A 26,372-nucleotide genomic window follows, 5' to 3' on the forward strand; every position below is an offset into this window, starting at 1 on the left:
TTCATACTGGCGAAGAACGAGCCAGTTACTTGTTCGGTATTCCCGAATAACGAACATTGAGCTAGTTTGCTGTTCGTTATTAAACGGATATGGATTAAGTAATATAATGAAGATGCGTTTATAGGGAATATGAGCCTATTTGGATAATAACACCTCAAAGTCTTAGGAAATAGATTTTAACGTTTTGTATTTATACCCAAATAACAAACTGTTTCATATTGGCGAATAACGAACAACGAGCCAACTTGTTGTTCGGTATTCGCTAATAACGAACACCTAGCTTGTTTGGTGTTCATTATTCACCAGATATGTAATTAGTAATATAATAAAGACACGTTTATAGTGAATACGCCGGAGGTGGGTTTTTATTAGTCTCACTGGTTTATAAAACTTACAAGTCTTGGGAAATACACTCTAACAACATCCCTTTCTACCCGCACAGCGAACTGTTTGATATTTGCGAATAACGAACACCGGGCCTGTTACTTGTTAGCTATTTGCAAGCTGGTTTGTTGTTCGTTATTCACCATCTATGGAATTAGTAATGTTGTTGTTCTTGTTCTTTAACGTCCGCTTCCACCGAAGGTGATATCGCAGTGGTTGAGAAGGCGTCTCTATCTCAAAGGCACATACGCTCACACGAGGGATCGAAATCACAGCCGCCACCCAGAGGTGACCAGGCAGCTAGAAGTCGAAGCGCGGCACTCTTTTTTTATGATACAATTATTTATATAATGATAAATGTGCGATTTAATCTAACACATTTAAAATAAAGGGAAGTGCAATTAATGTACGGATACAAATGTATGTAAATATTTTTTTTAATTCGTTGTCAATAATTTTAATGTATGGGCTCTAGCTAATAAAGTTGTCAAATATGTAAGTCATATTTGTGTTTTTCATGTAATGGTGCATATATTCACAGTGATCGGATAAGATCTTCTTAAATAATATACAAACATTTATTTTTGAATTGTTCATATTGAAAAAGAGTCTACACTTCATTATGCTTTATTCTGTACGATGAAAAAAGGATGTTAAGGAATTTACATTGCTTATTATGTTTTTTGACTTGTGATAGTATCCCATGCTATCAATATGTCTCTATAAAACCCAGGCAAATCTTTCAGGCCCTTTTGGCTATAATTGATAAACAAACGTTCATGAGATAGTTTTAAGTTCTGATATTTGTTTAAGATAAACGAGGTCAAAGGTTCTCCTTTTAAGACCAGAATTTTTTTTAGTCCACTGCAATCTAAAGGCGTGTTTTCTAAGCGTTATATCAGGAATGTTAAGACCACAAGACATTTTGGAACCAATATAGGCTTGTATTTTATCAATGGAGGTTTGCCATTCCAGAGAAAATTGCGAATGGCTAAATGTATTTTTAGCCTTGCTCACTCGGGTATACTTATTACTCTTAAAGGATACCATATTTTAGATAAGCATAAAGTGTTTATAACACTACTATTAACGAATAATGAAAGATTACGAGGTCTCCATGAATTGAAGATATCTGTTATATTTAATATTTTATCGTCCCAGTTTTTATGTTCACATATATCTTTATTTAAGCCCAAATATATTCCCAAAATTCTAATGCAATCTGACATGACTGATATTTGTACATTGAGTGCCTCTTTGTTAAAATTGGGATCTATCGCCAAAATTTCAGTTTTAGATACATTAATTTTGAAAACCAGTCGCTTAGCAGTATGTTTCAACAGTTTTGAAATGGAATCATTAATGGATTGTATATTTCCTAGAGTCAATATGACGTCATCGGCATGCTGATATAACAGTGAAGTATCTTCGAAAATAGAAATCCCTACAATATGGTTATTCGATTTGATAAGGTCAGAAAAGGGCTGGGATGCCAGTACAAAAAGCACCCCAGATAGGGGATCGCCTCTGGACACAAAGAAAGACTTTGAAACATGTCCGTTGATTTTAATACAGTTTCTAATTTCTTTTAATATGGTTATTAGATTTGATAAGGTCAGAAAAGGGCTGGGATGCCAGTACAAAAAGCACCCCAGATAGGGGATCGCCTCTGGACACAAAGAAAGACTTTGAAACATGTCCGTTGATTTTAATACAGTTTCTAATTTCTTTTAATAAGGTCTGGATATGCGTGATAAAATTATTCCCGAATTGACATTTCCGAAGAACATCAATAACATATTGATGCTCTACTCTATCGAAGGCTTTCTCGGCCTCTAACCACTTGGCCATTCCCCCCCCCCCCCGAATTAGTAATATGATAAAGGCACTTTTATACAGAATACGCCTGGAGTGGGTTTTTAATAACGTAATTGGTTCATAAAACTTCAAAGGCTAGACAAACCACATTTCATTTCATTTCATTTCAAAGGCTAGGGAAATAGATACTATCAACCTGTCGTTCTACCCGAACAACGAGCAGTTTCATATTGGCGAATAACGAACAACGAGTCAGTTTGTTGTTCGTCATTCGCGAATTACAAACAACGAGCTGGTTTGTTGTCCGTTATTCACCAGATATGGAATTAGTAATATAATAAAGATCGTTTCATAGAGAATACGCCGGAAGTGGGTTTCTATGAGCCTAATTGGTTTATAAAACTTCAAAGATACAATGGAATTAGCAATATAATAAAGGTATTTTTATAGGGAATACGCCTGGAGTGGGGTTTTAATAGCCTAATTAGTTCATAAAACTTCATATAAATTCTAACAACCTGTCTTTCTACCCGAATAACGAGCAGTTTCTAGAAAGCGGTGCTCGGATAGACAATAAGTAATCGAATTACTCGTTGATGTATTCCAAGTCGAATTGATAATGTATGTTTACTTGTATGTATAATTACCAAATATCGTAAATCACTCACCTGTGCTACTACTTTTAGCTTGTGTAGTTAACATCTAATTGTTTAACTGTTAGACAAACTTGGTTTAAACTCGAACTATGTATAAATTCAATATAATAAAGTATAAATGTCACGTGGGTGTTTCATGGCGAAATCAAAACTTGATTATATTATATAAAGCCGATACATTCTGGTAGATATTTAATCTGTGTTTCATTTTTAATAAGTTGAGTCGCGGAAATTTCACAGCAAAAAAAACGACATGGGTAGACGATATTTGATGATATTTATGAAAATTAATGGGTGTTTCATGGCGAAATAAAATCTTAATTATTTTATATAAAGCCGATACATTCTGGTAGATATTTAATCTGTGTTTCAATTTTAATAAGTTGAGTCGCGGAAATTTCACAGCAAAAAAAAAACGACATGTGTAGACGATATTTGATGATATTTATGAAAATTAATTTGAGACGATATCGTAGTACAATTACCTTCCATACTTAATAAAAAAAAATAAAAGTCAAAAGCAGGGATAAAAGTACTACAATGTGGCGATAATTCGGTGACGTGATGAAAGTCAAAATCTAAAGTCAACAGATTATCTGCATTTAAAGATTATTTATTGTTAAAACCGGGAGTGCTGTTATTGTTTCAACATGATCGCTGGTCTCTATAGTAATCATATTAATTTGGCGTATGATTCGCGCTCCACTTGGTTAACGCATCTTCGTTTCACTGGCAACCTGATCAAAAGGATTGTTATCACAGATAACTCAACCCATTCAGTAAAACACATTCAAAAAAATCTGTATTTTTGGCATAATTTGGCCACGACTATAACAAAATAACTCAATCCATGCAAATACAATTGTATTAAATAATTCAACAAATGTTTACCACTCGAACTTGGGCTTTGTGCAAAGTAAATAAAACAACTGGAAGTTTATCGCCCGAAATTTGGTTTTGAACAAACCTTAAATCAATTCAAATAGCCATATACTTAGTTAATCTTCATATGTCATTCCAAAAATATAATTCAAATTAAAAGTTGCCCCAAAATTATCACAATTCCAAATTCCATGTAGATCAAATAATTCAGATAAGATAAAATAAGTTAATGTATGACGAAGCCCGAGAACAGCTGTTCGTTTGGGCACTAATAATCTTTTAGCGATTAAATCTAATTAATTATGATATTATAAACATGATTTTTTTGAACGTGTGTAGGCAAGTCATCGATAGGAAATACCATCACATGTGTCATGGTGAAGTCATCCATTGTAAATACCATCAGATGTTGTTGTTCGTAAGTCATCCATTTAAAATACCATCACATTTGTCGTTGGTAAGTCATCCATTGTAAATACGATCATATGTGTTGTGGGTAAGTCATTGTAAATACCATCAATGTGTTGTTGGTAAGTCACCTATTGTTAATACCATCACATGTGTTGTTGGTAAGTCATCCATTATAAATACCATCAGTATGTTGTGGGTAAATCATCCATTGTAAATACCACCAATGTGTTGTTGGTAAGTCATCCATTGTAAATACCATCACATGTGTTGTGGGTAAGTCATCCATTGTAAATACCAGAACATATGCTATAGGTTAGTCACCCATTGTAAATACCAGAACATATGCTATAGGTTAGTCATCTATTGTGAATACCATCACATGTGTTGTACGTAAGTCATCTATTGTAAATACCAGAACATATGTAGTAGGTAAATACCAGAACATTGTTGTGGGTAAGTTGTCTATTGTAAATACTATCACATGTGTTGTAGGTAAGTCATCCACTGTAAATACCAGCAGTGATATCAAGAACTATGCTTGGATGGCAATAGCCTTCAAGTTGTGGATGAAACAAAATTTCTGAGGTTAATATTTGATACGATATCCCCCCATATTAAAAAACTTAAAAAGACATTTCTTGTCCTTAACATATTTGGAATGTTATCGAATTCTGACTGTTTACTTGCTTCGGTTATATCGAGCATTAATAAGATCGAAACGCGATGATTATGGGTGTATTGGCCCGCGATTCTTATCTCAATGAACTGGACACCATACGCAATCAAAGACTTAAAATCAGTGTAGGAGCATTTCGTACATCTCCAGTGCACAGTTTATACGTCGAGATTCTTGAGCCCCCTTTCTACAACAGATGTTATAAACAGGTCCTACAGTATAATACAGAGATTGCATATTCGTATAATAAAATATTTAGACCATACCTGAAGTTATTCCATTACATCTACATCAAACATGTATTATATAAGATTTAGATAAAGAGCTGATAGTTGTCACTTTAATATATAAGACAAGGAAATATGTTAAGGTACTGATATAATGATACCATACACCACATTTCACCACTCTAACCCTGTTCCAAAGCACCGATCAATTAAAATGTGTATATTTGCTTAGCCTAAGCAGAAATGTTTCATCATTCACCCGTTCAACATATTCATCTAATAAACACCTACACCAAGTTTGAAAATTCTAGCTCAATTAGAAGCCCAGTTATTGTGTTCCAAAACATGTGAAGAACAGACATACAGGCGGACAGACAGACCGACAGGGTAATTTTAAAAGCCATCTGTGTTCTTTGAATGTGGCGGGAAGTCAGTTTTTTTTAAATCCTCACAGCTACCACCATTTTGTGGGTTTTAAAAATAATTCATAAAATAAGTCTTTATCAATACTTCACAATATGGTGAATATTTTGAAGTGAAAACATACTTCTTTGATGGAGACAACAACAGTTTTATTGCTGAGTGATAATACTAGACCTAGAAATTATCTGATGTTTCTACGCTGTTGCGCAAAACTTTTCAAGAAATAAGAAAACATTGGTAGGTGTTGGTAGATTTGTTATTGTTTGGAGTAAGGCCGTTTTTCTCATATTTTTAGAGCAAAAGTACCCTGCGATTTACTTATTTCGTCTAATTAGTAAAATAATATGTACCTGATCAGACATAATAATTGTGTAGTAATAATATTTTCAGTAAGCTGATAGTGAAAAAACTTCATTCAGTCAGGAGGTAATTGGTAGTTGAAATATTCTAGCCGGACATGGACAGTGTGGTTGACAAGGCATGCACTGGATGTGGGCGTGGCTTGCCTCTGTTTTCTTGTACGCCGTACAATCGCCGTGTTTGTTCTACAAATTGAAAACAAGTAAGGCGATTATTTAGGGCGTTTACGTTTTTTTATTTAATCATTTCTGTAGTTTTTTAATCAGAATTCAGCTTTAAAGAAGAGTATAATTTATATTAAGGAAGGGGTGATATAGGTTTAAGGAAGGGGTGATACATTAAAGAAGGAGTTGCATATATATCAGGAAGATGGCATTTAGATTAAGGACGGACTAGCATTTAGATTACGCAAAGAGTGGTATTTAGATGAAGGAGGCGATAGAAAAAAATAAAATGGTGTAAATTACATATGAAGGAACGATCGCCCAAATCTGTATTCGTAGATGTAATGATCATCCAAATCTTTATTTATAGAAATCATGTATAATATCATAAACTATCCGGGTGTTTGTAATACTATTTGATAATTTATTCGAAATATAAGAGCACAAGAAGACAGGAGTTATAATTTGCAAAAGAACACATTATATGCATAATAATATCATGACCTTGGTTTATTATTCTCCATTGTCAGTATATTAGTTGTGGTATAAGTTTATTTAAAACGCAAATTAAATTCTTTATGAAATATATTGAGAATAACAGGAAAGGGGGTATAAGTTCAAGGATAAATTCTGTGTCTAAAAACACCCGATAGGAGAGTTACCATTTCATATTTGGCATGAGTGATCAATCACATGATTAATTACATCATAATTAGCCAATAGAATAAATAATGGATGTAAATCTGGCAGTATATGGCTAATAGAATGTGTGCTCTAGGGTAGACACCAGGCAGATAGAGACCGTTGAGGTCCAAGGGGCAACATCTGGGTTGAGGGATAGAGCGAATGACTTTATTATGCCTGTATTACTATGTATCGGAGCTTAATATAAAACTGTAATCAAGAGACTCTTGTAGTTGTTCCTCCTGTTGATGATACCATTTAAGATCAATCACAATCATATTAAGTCGTCATTAATATGTAATGTCAGCGTAACATTTAAAGACAACCGACGCACAGATTTTTCTTCTTTGTATTAAAAAAGTATTCCATAATACCAACTTGTCTGAAAAAAACTTCATCATTTTATATCGCTTGTGTTTCCTTATACACAACAATAATACTATATAAGACCATACAAAAAAAATTATACCCTTAAAAAAAATTATATTATACAGTTATAAAGAAAGTATTTCGTAATATTTTTCACCATTGAATACACACTGGCATTAAAATTTATTAAACATGTAACGTCTCAAGAGAGAGAGAGAGAGAGAGAGAGAGAGAAATGGGGTTTAACGTCCACTCGACACAAGTAACGTCTCAAACATCGGCAGCAAGATCATTGAACTGTAACGTCGACTGACAGTACACTTTTTCCACTCTAACGTCGAAAACAACGACATCAATATTACGCCATTCTAACGTGGAAATCACCGACAGCAAAATTACTTAACTTTCAAATACTGTTATAACGCTTATGTTCAAGTACAGTCTTTACTCGGATATATAGAAAATCTCCTAACCGAAGACGAGTAGGATATTTTTTATCACCCAATCCCTTCTTACATGCATAAATCAATAAATATAATTCTTTGCTATAGATATCACTTTTACTGAACCCGATTACATTATGGCGTAGCGATACATCATTTTTGACAGCAATTCAACCATTGCAAAGTCCTTTATATTGGCCCAGTGTTTCCATCAGGGCCAATTAAATACAAATAGTTTATTTTTAATAAGAAAGAAGTTACTTTAAAAAAAATAAAATAACTGTTCTTTGAAAATAAAAAAAGCTAGTTTCTTTTTGATTGACAAATCAAATTCATGTAAGGGGATATCTTAGAAGATTATGAAATTTATTACACAAGCGACATCTACTGTAGAATGTCTTATTGGGTGATATAATAGTGTGGAGGCTCAGCGCGGGGGGGGGGGCATCAAATGGGCACACAACCAGACCCAACTTTTCTAGAGTAAAATTTTGCCTAGAATACGATGCCGAGTGGTAATCAGTCCGCCGTTGGGGCGTTTTCTAGATATTCGGGGTCAAAGATCAAATAGGATCATTTGCACTGAAAGTGAATGCGCGGTCATTCTTGTATCATGAAAATAAACTGAAAATGGTCGAAAATAATCACACGTTCAATAAAAATGTAAACTTGCTAAATTCATCTTTGTTCTTTGTGACCCCAGAGATCAAAAGGTCACATTTTCCGTTTTAGCACTAGTACAATCATTTTATCTCTTCAAAAAGTCAGACAAGACATGTAGACAATTAAGCTTTTTAAACCCTTGTTAGGCTGTGTTATTCTATATTACTACTACGAAACAATTAAACAATGGTACTTTCTTTACGCATTTTAAACCTTTGTTATTCTATATTACCACTACAACGGTTTCAACTCCATATATTTAATATATAAGATCAAGGAGGCCATAAAGCTGTATAACAAAACGGTACTCGCGAAGTTCCATTAAACACTATAGAAATTTGTTTTGATCCAATATAAAAAAAAGTCACGTTTAGTTTTTTGTTTGTTGCACTATAGCGGGAAGTGGTCGATGAAATTGAATGCTATATTTGGATTCGGATACGTCTGAAAAATCCCATTTTTCACACAGATTTAGATTCCTTCCCAAATCAATGCCGTGCGTCCGCCACTCCGTGAAGGCTACCATATAATAAACAGGATCCAATAACAAAGCAAAATACACGTTTATATTAAATCGCTTATTGTAATAAATGATTAATTCTGATATCTGCTTCTGTTAAGTCTCTTCGATATAAATAAACTCTTTATATGTCCTTTAATGATTTATAGACATGAAGCGAATTATTATAAGTCATATGTGTTGCTTGTTGTCGTATCTTATCTATTGTACACTTCATGATTGTGTTTCAAAAGAGAAATGCAATGGGGTTTAACGTCCTATTGTTCTGCTTCGATTGGGCTAATGAAGACGGATTTCAGAAGAGAAAATAAGCATTCGAATTATACCCTTGATGTACATTACATTATTTCTTTTGAACGCAAGAATAAATCGAAAGGTATATAAGCAGATACTAGCTTATACTATTATAGCTAGTTTGAGCTTTTATGACAGAACCAGGTGCTTCTGACAAATCAGCCCTAGTAGTATAAAATACCAAAGTAATGTTAGTTGTAAAACCCCAGAAACGAACGAAATTAATTGCAAACTTCAACTCATTTTTCTAAATGTATTAGTAAAATAGTCACCGCTGGCCACGTTAAAAGAGTGACCATTGATTAGAGAAGTGATTCTCAGTCGCTAGATCTTGCTAAGTGTGCCGCGAAATGTTGACCGGTTCTCTAAGAATATGCGAAATTGAGCACACATGCGAAACACCACGTAAGTTCATAGCTGTGTTTTTCTTTATTTAGTTTGAATCATTATATGTGTCTATGACTAGTCTGTTTACAGTTGTATTCCGTCTATGACTTTTTGCCATGTTTTTATTTTTGATAAAATTCAAATATTTGTCATATATATTTAGCTAGGTGTGCCGCTATTTTTTCATATGTTCCAAGTTGTGCCGTTGGCAAAAAAAGGTTGAGAATCACTGGATTAGAGAGATGAAACAATAGAATTTCTACGGGGAATTTATCGTGACCGCTTACAAGGAGATTTCGCTGAATACACTGTAACAAAAATATCTGTGAAAAAACGGAAAAAATTCCGGAAACAAAACATATTTTTACACATTTATGAAAATACTTACATTCTGCTTACCGTATGATGAATAACAATACACTTTTTTATAGATCTTATAAATAATAGAAATTAGATATACATGACAATTTATATACAAAATATGATTCTTCATATTATGGTTAATAAATTGAAATGAATACTATAACATGATAATTATTATATGATTATATGTATACGATTACTTATTGTTACATTTGCAAACAGAAATAATCCGTAAATTCCTGATCATTCTCCCGTTTATCCCGTAAAATAACAGAATTAAGTCCATTATAGAATGGAATAAAACATTTTATCCCTAAATGTCCCGGAAATTTCCTGTTTAATACTGAATATTCCACAGATATACATAAAACACATAATTTGAAGAAATAATTCACACTTTTAATACAATTTCTAGAAAAAAAAGCCATCGATTAACAGAAAAAAAGGTGTTAAACTACGGAATTCGGCCACATAAAAAATGGATATTGTTTACAGTGTAGGAGTGACTGCTCGTACATGTTCTAATGTAATATTATATTATTATGTAATATAGACTATACTTTAAAACCTTTGGTTGTAGTTTACCTGTATGTATAAAACTGTTTATCACCCAATAATACATTCTACAGTAGATATCGCTTGTGTGATATCTTTCATAATCTACTGCGATATCTCCTTAGGAGATATCGCTTTACATGAATTTGATTGGTCAGTTGAAAAGGAACTACTTTTTTATTTTCAAAGAACAGTTCATTTCTTATTAAAAGTAACTTTTTTTTTTATTAAAAATGAACTATTGTTATTCAATTGACCTTGATGGAAACACTGGGTCAATATAAAGGACTTTGCAATAGTTGAATTGCTGTCAAAAAATGATGTATCACTACGCCGTAATGTTCAGTAAAAGTGAAATCTACAGCAAAGAATTATATTTATCTATTTGTGCATGTAAGAAGGGATTGGGTGATAAATAAAATCTCCTACTCGTCTTTTTTGATATCAAAAAAGACTGGTAGGAGATTCTCTATATGGCTGATGCATAATTATTTATATACATTTATAACGCCTGACAATGCTCGAGATCAGTCTAATGATTTGACGTATATCTGAATAAAGAAGTAAAAGTAGTAGCTTTCTTTATATTGTCTGGCACTGCTCCTTTCAATAAAACAGTTAATTGGTGACAAAGGCCGGCTACACACAATCCAGCATCTTACAATGTGGTTAGAACTGCTAAATAAATATTTAAAATGTACACAAAAAAAAAGTTAAATAAACAGTAAAACTTTGTCAAATATGTGAGAATAAACAAAGCACCGGACGTGTTTCATTTATAGAAAACGATATGTTCTGAAGTATAGAGTGGAAATGAAGAATTAAATTTATATTGCCTTCGGGTCTGTTTTAATGTGGATGGGAATCTGCTCCGTTGTTTAACGTGACAATAAATTAACGTTATTAATAAACTTTTTATAATACTAATTGTTGGATATTAAAAGGGCATTGTGGAAGATTAGATAAAGGTGGGATATAAGATAAGGAGTTGGCAGATATCGCTAATAAAGTTAAAACAATAGATAATAAAAACAGAATATGCTGAAAATTTCATTCAAATTGCTTCACTCTGAACCGAGATGAAAGCGATTCAATTTTAGGCCGCAAACGTCATTGCTAACTTTGGTGTGATAATAAACCATGTCTTGACTGTCCATTTTTACATAAAATTATCCATCACAAAATGTATTCAAATCCACTAAAGATCGTAGGCTAACGACTGCATCGAGAGTTGATTATGGTCTTGTTATGTTAATTAATATCTAATTAATAATTTAGATTATATTTCAGGCCTAATAAAAGACCTGCAATAGGCAGATTTTGTTCTTGCATAATATATGTTTAATTATAATTTACGAATTCTGACAGTTTAAGCTTCGGTTCTTGCACTATTCTTTAATGATGTCCGTTCTTTATCCTTTACAAACATTGTTGTGGTAGACATTCAATGTAGGGGGTAGGGTGGCCGGATGGTTAACGCGTGCGCGTTGTATCATAACGCCTGCCATTGAGTCAAGGCGTAGATTCACCTCGTGAGTTTTCTCCGGGTCCTCTGGTTTTCTCCCACTGCTAAAGGCCCCTATGCGCAAGCAAATTATTAAAATAAAATCGAACCATATGTGGGGGATCACGTGGTTATGTGGGTAAGGCGCTGGCTCGCTAGCCTGGAGGTCGGGTGTTCGATCCCTGCATTGGCCGAGAAAGTTCATCTCGATTTTCCGGCGTGGTTTCCCCTTGTCAGTGATGCAGAACGGAGGGCCTGACAAGGACAGTTGCCTAGTCGTTCGGATGGGACGAAAAACCGAGGTCCCGTGTACACATTGGCGTGCACGTAAAAGATCCCTTGGCAGTTGGAATTCGATATAAGAGTAGGCCGTAGCGCCGCTACCCAGACAAAATTTCCCTCATAGCACACTGTAAGGCGTATGCCCGTCTTCATTAGCCCAGGTTAGGAGCAGAACAGTAGGACGTTAAACCCCATTTCATTTCATTTCATTTCGAACCATATGTTGGTCCCGAAACGACCTAGTTTGTGTCGAGTGGGCGTTAAACTCTCTTTCAATTTAGGGGGATGGGTGGCTGAATGGTTAACGCGTGCGCGTTGTATTATAAGGCCTGTCATTGAGCCAAGGCGTGGTTTCGATTCCTCGCATGTACGTGACAAGGAGTAGGTTCACCTCCTGGGTTTTCTCCGGGTCCTCTGGTTTTCTCCCACTGCTAAAGGCCCCTACGCGCAAGCGAATTATTGAAACAAAATCGAACCGTATGTTTATTTAGAATTGACTTAGTCTTGGATAGATTCTATCCAATTTAAAACAGGTCTATCTTTAAATTATCGCGGACAACAAATGGCGGTGGCTTATTGCATACCGAACAGCATAGATTGATGAAATTTCAATTCAATCGCAATCTAATTAAAATTGAAGTATACCATTGGCTTTTTCACTCTAATAAAACATATTTAAGATGTTTCTCCTCCCTGTGTTATTATGTAGCCTATGAATAACTACAGTGTTGGCAAATGAGGTTAAACTGGAATACAATACAGACAAAGCAAATGGTATACTTCAATTTTAATTAGATTGCGATTGAATGGCGTACAACGATTTCTGTTTATTACTGGGTTATATTTCTTTTGTAGGGTACAATAATATATTATAACAAAGGGTGATCTTTTGATGTCAGATTTTCTGAAAATAATAAGCAGGTCACGACGTTTAAAGGTGGGAATTTCGGTATGGAACTGCATATGAAACATTTATGCATGATTTAAAGCGTGAGTAACATGGACTATCCGTTTGTTTATCAGGGCCCTGTTTCTCGAAATCTTAACTAAAGATAAAATACAATTTAGGAAGATACTTCAATTTTGATTGGCTAAAGACTAAAATCAATCTAATATTATCCATTCAAATTACTAAAATCTGGATTTTATCTTAGTTAAAATTTCGTGAAACAGGCCCCTGTATTCTAATGAAGTCGAGTCAGCGTCCCAGACCTACTCTTCAGTGAATCCCAATTAGCATGGGTTCTTTTAAAACGGCATGACCTGCTTCTTATAATTTATAGAAACTCTGGCATCACTCTCTATTGGAAGAGTTCAATGTTCGTCTCTCTAAACTTGATCACCACTTTGTATTCTATTATATTGTACCCTACTTACAAAAAAACATCGCCCAGTAATAAACAGTAATTGTTGTACGTCATTCAATCGCAATCTGTACAGAGGGCACCGCGTTTGTCTCATATTCACGACTAGACTCCGTTCCTTGTCTGGTCCTCCATCCTTTACCACTGCCAATGGGACACAGCACTAAAAAATTCCGAGGTACGTTCCAGACCAATACGGGCATGTATACGCTTCCATATATAAGGGTCAATAGCGAGACAGATACAGCAATATTAATTGGTAATATGTGATCGTTGTGATGATTTGACCCCTTGCGGATATAAAATTTATGCCAAGTTAATTGAGTCAACGGGCTATGTTCTATGTCGTTTTTTTTAGATTTAAATGGCCACGTTTGCGTTAAGATATAGCTATTCTGAAGCTTTGTCAGCATATTCTATTTCGCCGTAGTATATTTCGACATGTTCGACATACTTGGAATATATTGACAAAGGTTCATGATAGCAATATCTGAACGAAAACGTGTGCATTTAAAACGAAATGACGAAATACAACTCAGTTCAATTCAATTAAATCATCGCAACGATCACAATATATTGACACATTACCTTATTAATGTCGCTATTGTCCCCTATAAGCTTACATACGGATGAAACCTATGGGGGCACGTTCTAGACTAACACGAGGATGGAACCTAGGGGTACTTTCTAGACTAATACGGGGATCATGGAACCTAGGGCCGGGTACGTTCTATACCAATACGGTCATCATGGAACCCAGGGGTACGTTTTATATAGACCAACACGGGGATCATGGAACATATAGGAGCTCGGGTCGACTTTCAAAGTCGAAAAGGGTGAACCTTGTAACATTGTTTTCTGGATGTCCGAGATGATCCAGCTAGAATGCACTACGTAAGATAACAGAATTGATTTGTAATCGGAAACAGTGGTGATTTGGTTTATTAGAACTGATTCTGTCACGGCCAGGACACAATAGGTATAGAAAATTTGTTGGATGCTGTGTTGTGAAAAATAAACAAAAATCCCAAACGGAATTGTAAACAAATTTTAATAAGAATACTATTCGAAATAACTGTAAGAATTCAATACAAAAAGTCAACAAAAAGAAAATGTTGGCTAATGCTAGGTTCCCACATTTGTGTAATGCGTTACGATAGGATTGTCCCTATTGCGTCCACGATCTGGTACATGCAGATACGCTCGGATACGTTTCGATACCACCAACACGATCGCTCTGACCTGATAGGATGACTACGATTACTCCGCGATTAAAACCATGATTTCAATCGTAGAGCGAATCGTGATAGTGGGAACCTAGCATAAGTACACATGCTAGGGGAACATCCGAAATAGAAAGAAAAATGAAATGGGGTTTAACGTCCTACTGTTCTGCTCCTATACTGGGCAAATGAAGACGGGCATACGCCATACAGTGTGATATGAGGGAAATTTTGCCCCGGCAGCGGCACTATCACCTACTCTTATATCGAATTCCAACAGTCAAGGAATTTTTTACGTGCATTCCAATGTATACACGGGAACTCGGTTTTTTCGTCTCTTCCGAAGGACTAGACAGCTATCCTTGTCAGGCCCTCCGTCCTGCATCACTGACAAGGGGGAACCACGCCGGAAAATCTGAATGAACTTTCTCGGCCAATGCAGGGATCTAACACTCGACATCCAGGCTAGCGAGCCAGCGTCTTACCCACTTAGCCACGTGATCCCCCATCCGAAATAGATAGTAGCAGCTGTTAGTTAAAAGCGGTCATGCCAAGCTAACAACAGAATTAGATGGCAACACACGAAGAGAACACTCGAAACAGATGGTAGCAAGGTTTTTTTTAAAAGGGTAACCATACTAAGAGAATATCGGAAATAGATGGTAGCGGGTGTTGGCTAAGATAACATACTTCGAAAACATCAGAAATAGATGGTAGTAGGTGCTGACTAAATGAGCATGCATCAAAAACATCAGAATAGATGGTAGTAGGTGCTGGCTAAATGAGCATGCACCAAAAACATCAGAAATAGATGGTAGAGGGTGTTAGCTAAGAGAACATGTCTAGAAAACATCGGGAATAGATGGTAGCAGGTGTTAGCTAAGAGAACATGCCTCGAAAACATCAGAAATAGAAGATATCAGGTTTTGCAAAAAATAAAATATACACTTCTCTATACAACACCTTCCACTGTATTATACAAAATACAACGTTATTACGTTTTGCCTATTGGTAGAATAAAATACAAATATATATATTAGATTTCCTTATGTATCAAACATTATAGTTTTGTCTATACACATTTAGCATTATATATTAAGCAAATCATAGGAAATGAAATGAAATAGGGTTTAACGTCACATTGTACTGCAGCGACTGTGTAATGAGGACAGGCATACGCCATACAGTGTGCTACGAGTGAACGTTTGCCCGGGCAGCGGAACTGCGGCCTACTCTTCCAACTGTCGAGAGATCTTTTATGTGAATGTTAATGTGTACACGGGACCTCTGTTTTCCATACCATCAGAATGACTATACGTTATACATTGCCAAATCCCCACCCGCAACATTGCCAAACGAAAACCAAACCAGAAAAAGTTTCTCAGCCAACACGGGACCTCCAGGTTAAGGAGTCAACGTCTGACCCACTGAGCCACCGCGGCTCCCACAAATAACATGAAATTTAACTAGTTTTACTATATTTAAGGTAATATCTTTCAGAAAATATACACGAAACTTTCAAAATATACAGGAAAGTAATAGTTTAAATTATTGCTGACTCGCTAGCATGGAGGTCGGGTGTTCCATCCCTGCATTGGTCGAGAAGTTCATCCAGATTTTCCGGCGTGGTCCCACTTGTCAGTGATGCGGGAAGGAGGGCCTGACAAGGACAGCTGTCCAGTCGTTCGAATGGGACGAAAAATCGAGGTCCCGTGTACACATAGCACACTGTATGGCGTATGCCCGTCTTCATTAGCCCAGTTCGGAGCAGAATAGTATAGGATGTTAAACCCCATATTTCATTTCCTTTCATGCCATTTCGCTACACTAGGACTGTTCCGAGGCTGAAATTTGGTGTATAGGGTAGCTCGGACCGGTGAGTAACATAGGCCTACCGACGATGGACTACCACTTGAGGTTTCGGAGCTATGGTACTTCCGGTTCATGGCTATACCCGTCCTACGCCGGGTCAACCGCTAGTTACATATATTAGGACAACTAACACATATTATAATATATACAAAATAGCGCCTGAAATATACTCTTCAAAAAAAGTAGGGGGTATTGAAATGCAAACACCTCTACAGGTTATGATATGATAAATAGTCATGGACACTTGACATGCTTTGAGAGTATGTTCACAGATGAAGAACTTATCGCCCCGACAGAACCATTGAGTTGCATATGCGACACGCAATAGCGCCATACATGTGGGAGGGGTTCATTGTCAAATTGACACTTCAAGGAAGGGTTGATGAAAACTACCGCGTGCTGGTTTATTTATCTATCCATGTTAGCATTCCTTTTGGTTCTTGCATAAGATTTACTGTTTAGCGTATCTTTGCTTTAGTGTGTTACGTTTATTTTCATCGGGAGACGTGTTCGTCGACGTCAACGTCAACCGAAAACACTGCAAGAATTGACCGTGGTACTGCAAGGGGGGTGAGTCAGATTGTCCCAAATCGTGATTGGACGGTTGATTAGGGCATGCCACGACGAATTGCTGAATGTCGGAGGATTGGTGGAGCAATTACTCATTATTACGACAAAAATCAAAAACCTCCATTCTCACTTTTGACGGTGTATCTCTTTGCAAGTGAAATGGGGCCTTGAGATAAGCCGCACATATGAACTGGTTATGTTCACGTGTAGGCAATTGGCCTGTTATTAACATACTCTAGTTACCTCTAATAAAAACAGTAGTGCATTTCCGCAGTTTTGTATTGTTTCTGAATGTTCCCTACTTTTTTTGAAGAGGGTATTTTAGCATACTTAACTACGTTTTACTACATTTACTGTTCCAACAGGCTTCTTGTCATTATCTTACTGATATTAATCACGAACATGTTTAATATCTGCATGAACATAAATACGATGTAACATAATCAACGTGGAATCGTTATTAACAATATCTATATATGTGCATTTATATTGTAGAAACAGATATTAGTGCACCATGTAATACATATATATTTTATGTCATGTCTTTTAGATACTATACAAAAAAAAAACTTCATGATATAAAACATTAAATAGACAATTGTTTCTTTAAAATACTTGATATTTACAGGTAAATGGCTTTTATACCATATAGTTGTCCTGGTAGGTTTTTTTATATAACATCATTACACACTTACACATTAATTACACGATGTAGTAAATTAATGAACGAAAGGCGTGAGAAAATAAGCCACACCCCCTTAATATATTGTTCAAAACCGGCGAACCCCACGGTTTTTTTTTATGGCCAAGCAACTGTAAACACAGATAGTATTTATGATGGATATGACAACTGGCGTTTGATATTCAAGGAGCTGTGCAGTGCCCTCTCAGATTTAAATTTGTTTAAAGTTTCACACAAGCTTTGTTAACAAACCGATTTGTTAAAAGTTTCACACAAGCTTTGTTAACAAACCGATTTTGATAACCTTATCAAAAAGAGCATCAAATGACCTACTTAAAGGACAATATTGGTGCCAGTCATTATCACATATGTGATAGAACTGGTTAAACACTTTCCAAATATATTTTTAACACAGGGATCATTGCTACGATGGCTGAGTAATACAGGTTTCCCGTATCGGAAGTGACGAACGCCAAAGGAAAACACGAGTCGCCGCTCTATATATACTGACTGAAGCGACGAGTGATAACAGATACACGGCCGAATTTCTACTCACTAATAATTCCTTCGATGACCAAAAGTTGTTATATGGGACTGTAAGAGGATATCTGACAATTCAATAAAGTAATTGAATGTCATTAGATAAGAGAACACGAGAAAAATAGAAATAGTCCGTACATTCCCTTGTTTATATTCATTCTATACCTTATAAAAACATGGTAATGCACGGACTTTTTCTGTTTTTCTTTCGTGTTCTCTTTTCTAGTAGCAGTCAATTCTTTTTATGAATTGTCAGATATCCTCTCACAGTCTCACACAACAACTGTTGGTCTTCAAAGGAATTATTAGTGAGCAGAAATTCGGCCGTGTATCTGGTATCACTCGTCGCTTCAGTCAGTTATATAGAGCCGTGACTCGTGTTTTCCTTTGGCGTTCGTCACTTCCGATACGGGAAACCTGTATTACTCAGCTATCGTAGCAATGATCTCTGTGTTAAAAGTATATTTGGAATGTGTTTAACCAGCTCTAACACATATGTGATAATGACTGGCACCAATATTGTCCTTTAATCATTTGTCTTCAATTGTCTTGATTTAACAGTTTTGCACTTTTAAAAAATGATTTATGACATCACTTCAAAACAATCTACGTCAAATATCTAAATCTAATGTCAGCGATCAATTGCAAATTGTAAATGACTTCCAAGAATATAAAGATATTGAAAATCGGATAAGACTTGTAGGAGAAGTAAGGATTTTAAAGATTAACTCCCGTTTTCAAAATGGTGGTACCTTTGGCGAGATCTCTAAAACGTAAATAGATGACTAATAATGTCAAATATTGTTAAATAATATAAACTGATTCTGAAAGTTAAAAGTTGATATTTTGAAAAATAAAAAGTTGCCTTAAACAAATGTCACTGTTTTAAATTCTAAAGTTAAAAGTAGTTCACATCACATTGTATTGGACAAAATTGTGAAATAAGAAGGCCTTTTGCCAACTGGTGAAAAGTGCATTGAAATTGTTGAACAACAAAAAAGTTTCTTTTGGTGTCTAATATTGGTGTATATTTTTATCTTATACTCTGACTACATAAACCGACTTTGTCTCAAAACGTGTTATTCATAGCCTTAATTTGCCAAGTGCATTCAGTTGTAACGGATGCTGTGATTAATTTATTTGGTGATTTGCACGCAGGGGTCTTTAGCAGCGAAACCACACCAGTTGACTCATTGACAGACCTTATGATGCAAATCGCACGTGCTAACCATTCTACCATCCAACTACCCCTACCTCTCCAGTCTCTACCCCCCACCCCCTGCCCCTTCCGCGAATTTTTGAGGGAGATATCAAGTGATGTGAAAGCGCTTTTAACGTTAAGGATTATACATTAAAGGGTATTAAAAATCATTGTATATAAAACATAAATTCAATAGAGCTGGCAAGGTGTTGGCTTAGAGTAAAGGAGTTACTCGCTCCCTACTCGTGTATTTTTTAAACCATATAAAAATCGACCAAAGGTGATGACGTCAGGCAAAATGATCAATGCCATGACAATGCACATTATTAGCACAGCCGAAAATCCTGCGTATACCGCAGACGGTCGGTCATCTTCAATACTGTTGTACTTCCGACTAGTTGCGGATAGTTTTTTATAATCTACCGTCAAATGTTTTTTAATGCCGTTAATTCGCATTTCGACCATCTGCTTACTTTCGTTCAGAATTCTACTATCTGTACAAAAACAAGCACAGTTAGGATTCGCGGTCGTTGGATACCAAAATGTCGAATTAATGACATCGTTCATGTCAGTTGTTGTACCGTCTGTGGTTAACCCTGGTAGACCACCAGTTGTTGTATCTATACCATCAGTTGTTGTATCTACACCACCAGTTGTTGTATCTATACCATCACTTGTTGTATCTACACCACCAGTTCTTGTATCTACACCACCAGTTCTTGTATCTATACCATCAGTTGTTGTATCTACACCACCAGTTGTTGTATCTATACCATCACTTGTTGTATCTACACCACCAGTTCTTGTATCTACACCACCAGTTCTTGTATCTACACCATCAACTGTAAATGTAAGATAATCCATAAATATTTAACATGAAAAGGGGGCAAATTTAAATTGTTTAATGCAACAAATCGGCGTAGTGGAAGATGATATTTTGATCACAGTGCTCTGTTTTAGATAAACCATGTCTCCCACACCTACACCCCAAGGTGATCCATATATTTCTACCAGCTCCCTGGAATTTAAGTCCTTGATTAGATTTGACGTCTGTGTGCGCCCAGCCTTTACGACATCGTATATTCTATGGCTTAGGTTATCGCCTGTCTAGATTTGATGTCGTCTCTATCTATTGACGCTTTCGTCTATTTAACATTACAGGTATTCATGAGCCTAGTACACTGACCACACCTCTATATCACACGTAGCCCTGCATTGACCATTAATGACCACACCTCTATTAGTTAGTGTTAGTGTTTAACGTCCGCTTCCACCGAAGGTGATATCGCAAACAAGTTGTCTTTTTTTTTATTTTCATGATCTTAGCGCACGCGCAGGGGTCTTTCGTGTGGGAGAAAACCGGAGTACCCGGAGTAAACCCACGAGGTTGAGAAGGCGCCCCTATTTCCATGCCACATACGCTCACACCAGGGATCGAAACCACAGCCGCAAGCCAGAGGTGACCGGCCAGCTAGAAGTCGAAGCGTGACACTCTAGACCACTAGGCCATCCCAACCCCCCACCACACCTCTATATAACACGTATCCTTATATTCACCCACGTATATATCACACGTCGCCTTACATTGACCACACCTCTATATCACACTTAGCCTTACATTGACCCACCTCTATATCACACGTAGTCTTACATTGACCACGCCTCTATTTCACACCTCTATCGATTTTACACATTGATTTGTTTCGATTTCGCCCATTATCTGTTTAAGAGTTTGACACCTCCCTACCCAACCCCATTTTAAAATATTGTGAATTATGATCCCTCTCCCACCGTCAACGTCAATATGACACAGACTAAAACAGACATATGTTTTTATAAAACGTCGAAATTATTATAAAAAATGCAAATTACCACAAATAAATTGTAGTTCTAACCAGTTGGTGTCATCATAACAAAAGAGTTTCTTATAATATTCTTTACAAGCGTCATCAATTGTTGTGTTGTTCAAAACGAGGTTGTGTATATATCTTGGTTGGTTGACATCACTTGGTATCCAATAGTAACACAGCAATAGGTCTAGACTGAAGCTTTCATTACTGTATAGAGTTGTATGCCTGACGATTTCAGCTATAAAAAATGTAAAGTTAAAATTGAATTTTATTTCACACTAACAGTAAGGTTAGCCCTGATTTGATTTCAGCAAAAGGGATGATAGAAATGAGTAAATGTGTTTTATGAGTTATAAATGAAATGAAATAGGGTTTAACGCCCTACTTTTCTGCTCCTATACTGGGCTAATGAAGACGAGCATACGCCATACAGTGTGCTATGAGGGAAATGTTGCCCGGGCAGCGGCACTATCGCCTTCTCGTATATCGAATTCCAACTGCCAGGGGATCTCTTTCGTGTATTCCAATATATACACTGGACCTCGGTTTTTGGTCTCATCCGAAGGATTAGGCAGCTGTCCTTGTCAGGCCCTCCGTTCTGCATCACTGACAAGGGGGAAACCACGTCGGAAAATCTGGATGAACTTTCTCGGCCAATGCAGGGATCGAACACCCGACCTCCAGGCTAGCGATTTATGAGTTAAAAGATATAAAGAAAGTAATGGAGGGGTGATAATTAGTAAGCATGGTTAGCACTTGAGCATTTTTAACAATCAACTCCTGCTGAATTTTCTCTTGTCGCGAAACATTTAATGAATGAAATGGAGTTTAACGTCCCAAAGTACGTCTCTACCTACGGGGGTAATGAATACGAACATACAAGTTGCTAAAAGGGAAATTTTCCCGAGACAGCAATTGAATTTCAACTGCTCGGAGTTCTTTTACGAGCACTCCAACGTGTACAAGGGCCTCGGTTTTTCGTCACATCCCAACGAATAGGCGCCCTGTCGTTGCTATACCCTCCGTCCTGCATCACTGACAAAGAAGTGTCGCTAAAACAGAGTTTGGAATAAGTAGATATGATACTAACGACACATCGGAATAGAACAGGTCTGACTAGTTGGTCCAGCTGGTGAATCCACATAACACCATGGTGAAGATAGCAAACTTTCGGGATTACGACAATAAGAATGCTCTTCATCTTCATCAAACAGTCCCGCCCAAGAACGACAACTCTGTCCAGTAGAAGTGACGTTCAACTGTCCATTATAATCATCTCCACTTGGTTTAAGTCTACAAAAATCTTCTGTGAATAAAAAATATAAATACAACTATAAATCAAGACAGGGTTTTGTTTGAAGTATTTCGATTTAATGGCCGCTTCCACGGCTAACGCACCTACGGAATAATATAACATTACAGTATAATATGGAAGCGGATAAGGGTATATAGTGCGATAAATCCCACAATATTACTAAGGTAATATGTCAACATATTATGATCGTGTAGATTATTGTACCACTGAAAGAAAACCAATATATGACGGTGAAATTGAATTTGTTGTCAAAGTTTCAAAATGGGCAATTCCATTTAAAACGAAAAGACGGGAGTTGATACTATTAACTCGGCAAAAATTGTTTCTCAGGGGTACAATAATCACAACATGTTGATATATTTTCTTATTAATATCGCACAATTGGCCCCTATACGTTTCCACATTATCAAGGTTTTTAATATAAGTGTGAATGATTTGTCGTCGTCATTAAAATCCCTTGGTGTGATTTCGGCGATATAGAATATTGTAAAAGTTACATTTCTAATAGGAATAACAGTCCAAAAATGCATCAATTCCGTTCAGTATTTAAAGATGATATGATACAGCGAATGGCCATCGATCTATGCTACCGCTTACATAAATACAATACAAACCACGCACCGTCACTTTAAGCTCGCTTTGTTCCTCTTATATCATATAAGTGTTTCCTTTTTCCAAAACCACAAGATCATAATATTTGAAATTATGGACCACCTTACTCATTTTATTGATATTAAATTAATACATAAGATGAACACCTACCACACATGCTTATTTGACAATATCAAGCAATGATAAGTCTGTTGCCCTGCATCATACGTTATGTAGCTTTGCGCATTACATAGTTTAATAATTACATTCTTCAAACCTTCAGAATAAATTAGAACGTAAATCCTTACCACACATGTTTATTTGGCAATATTCCCAGTCAGTAAAATTTCTAATCCAACACCAAGGTTTATTTTTATATGGGTTGGGATTCCGACAATAATTCTTAGCTTCATCAACATCTATATTAGGATTAAGTGACGAGTTGTAGGTTAATGAGGGCGGGGCATCTGACCAATGGTCACATGATTCACCGGATACAGTATAATTCAACTCTCCTTTATAATCTGCTCCCGTTGAATAACGTAGACATTCCAAACCTAGAAGTAGAGTAAATAAATGGTTTCTTACGGGCGATAGTTGTTATCACTCTTTCAACTTTAATCTCTTTAAATCACAATCGAATATTCCGATAAGCTCAGATCCAAGTCTAATCCTACACAAAATATGGATTGTTTTCATGGGCGTGGCCGTTCACAGGAGAAAAAATGATAAAAACTAAACAGTGTGGTAGCTAGAAGTAATTTGTGTAGCAACTGTCTTTTCAAGGATTTCAATATACTTGGAGGATCAGTGAGTAATCTTAACAAATATGTATCTGATCGATGAAGGTCGACTTAAGACCGAAACGTTATCATTAAAATCTATCTTATCAGCACAACCTCTGTTCATCTTGGGCTAAGTGATCCTGCATTTATTTGTACGGGTGTGTACATTTCCCGACATAAATTATATGTTATTCTTTACATTTATTAAGCATGGGCGGGGTAGGAGAGGGGGACTGTGACATTCTAAATATTACAATACGAAGGTAATTAAACAAGATGCTTGGACACACTCCCAGTCGTCAACCCCCAGGTGACGCGTACTGTGACATTTTAAACATTATAATTAAACCACATGTTTGAGAAATCCTCAGTCCTCGGTTTTCTGGCGAAAGTTAAATAATCGCCTCGTGCAATATTATCGCCTGAATTTTCGTCTCTCGGGTTCAGACTTTTTCAGCATATACCCAGATTTACTATACCTTCTAATGTGTGGGTTTACACTATGAATTCAAAACTTTCCAAACTAGTTTCAGCCAAGCACAGTGGTCATATAATACTCACCTGTAGTCCAAATTCGGAAAGACACATATACTTCACAAATAGATGTATGGGTTGTGCTATCAATAATAACAGCTTCACCAAGAATGGTATATGGACATTCAAATGTTCTAGCTCTGTTCATATCATCTGGTGGACCGTAGTAATAACAAAATGCTAGTTTTTCCATAATGCTTATTACAATACCATCCCAAGTGTAATTTTCTGCAACACAATTCATATTAAAGAGGAGGGCACTGATTAAATCATTTTATGTAATGGTTTGGTGTGGTGGCACCAAGCGTCCATTTAGATAGTCCTAAGCCAACACTACAAAGGGGGTGGTCAGTGGTACTATATTGCGACAAAAGGTCGCCGAAACATTTAGGGCATTATTTAGCACAGTAAGTGCCCCACTGCTGAAAAAGATTTCTCCACAGATTTGGAAAGATGGAAAGTGCCAAAACTAGGTGACTATGACACTTGTAAACTAAAACCGCACGGTGTTCACATCTGCATTCTTCTGTGCATACCTAAACCCAGAATGGGTCTCGACCATTTTGTTTTCAATGCTGATCATGAAATCTCTGTTCAAAATATCGATATACTAGAGACGCAAAACGAAACGAACATTAAATCAAACAATTTGTTCTAAGCCTTGAAAGAATAGATCAATTGGGTTGAAACCAACTTTTGTCACTTGTTTTCAAACAAGTACAATCATTCAATGGATCATAGACATAAGAATGCAACTATAGTGTTATTATTGTCTTCGTGCCAGACCATCTTGTGAACCTACCCATTAAAATGATCAGAAATGGACAAAACTGGCTATAGGGTAGTCATCAAGTGCCTGCAACTGAAATCACTAATCTCGACACAGATACATGCCGACGTGGTCTCCACTTTAGGGGATATTGCCCCTTCCTTTTGCACAACATAGATGCGGCAATACCATATACCGGAAAACACCATGTTATACTGAATACCGGAAAACACCGGAAAAACACTAAATACCGGAAAACACCCTAAATAGGTAACCCAGAGCCTGGTTCTGTTTGCGGGGAGTTAGGGTTAGTTTTTTCCGGTGTTTTCCAGAGGACCAGCGGTTGGTTAGGGTTAGGTTTTCCCGGTGTTTTCCAGAGAACCAGGCCCCGAGTTACCTATTTAGGGTGTTTTTGGTATTTAGTGTGTTTTCCGGTAATTAGTGTTTTTCCGGTGTTTTCCGGTATTCAGTATAACATGGTGTTGACCGGTGTTTTTCGGTATATAGTATAGCCCGTATAGACGTATGCTGTGGAATTTAAGCGTGGCAGAGACAGCCTTGACGATGTCCAGCGTCCTGGAAGGGCGGCCATCAACAGCAACCATTCAGGAAAACATTACCCGAGTGCATGAAATGGTGATGGCTGGTCGACGATTGACCACTCGACATAGTCACGAGAGGATTGGGCACATTATCGCCAACGAGTTAGGAATGACAAGAGTTTCTGCAAGATGGGTACCAAAGCTCCCGACTGTCACGTGACAATCCGAGTCATTTTGAAGCAGATCCTGATATTTTTTGTTAGATTTAATGGCCGGTCATCATTTTCCTAGCAATGATGACGTCATGTCAGCTGTTATCGAGGTTTTTTTTAGAGTGGCTGAAGAAAATTTCTTCCTGACCGGCATCCAGGCTTTGCAACATCGTTGGCAATAGTGTGTATTGCAGTATATGAAATTTACTATTTTAAACAATGTATATAATTATGTAGCAAATCAATCCATTGCTTAT

Source organism: Patella vulgata, chromosome 1 (genome assembly GCF_932274485.2).
Source record: "Patella vulgata chromosome 1, xgPatVulg1.2, whole genome shotgun sequence".
Taxonomy (NCBI): Eukaryota; Metazoa; Mollusca; class Gastropoda; family Patellidae; genus Patella; species Patella vulgata.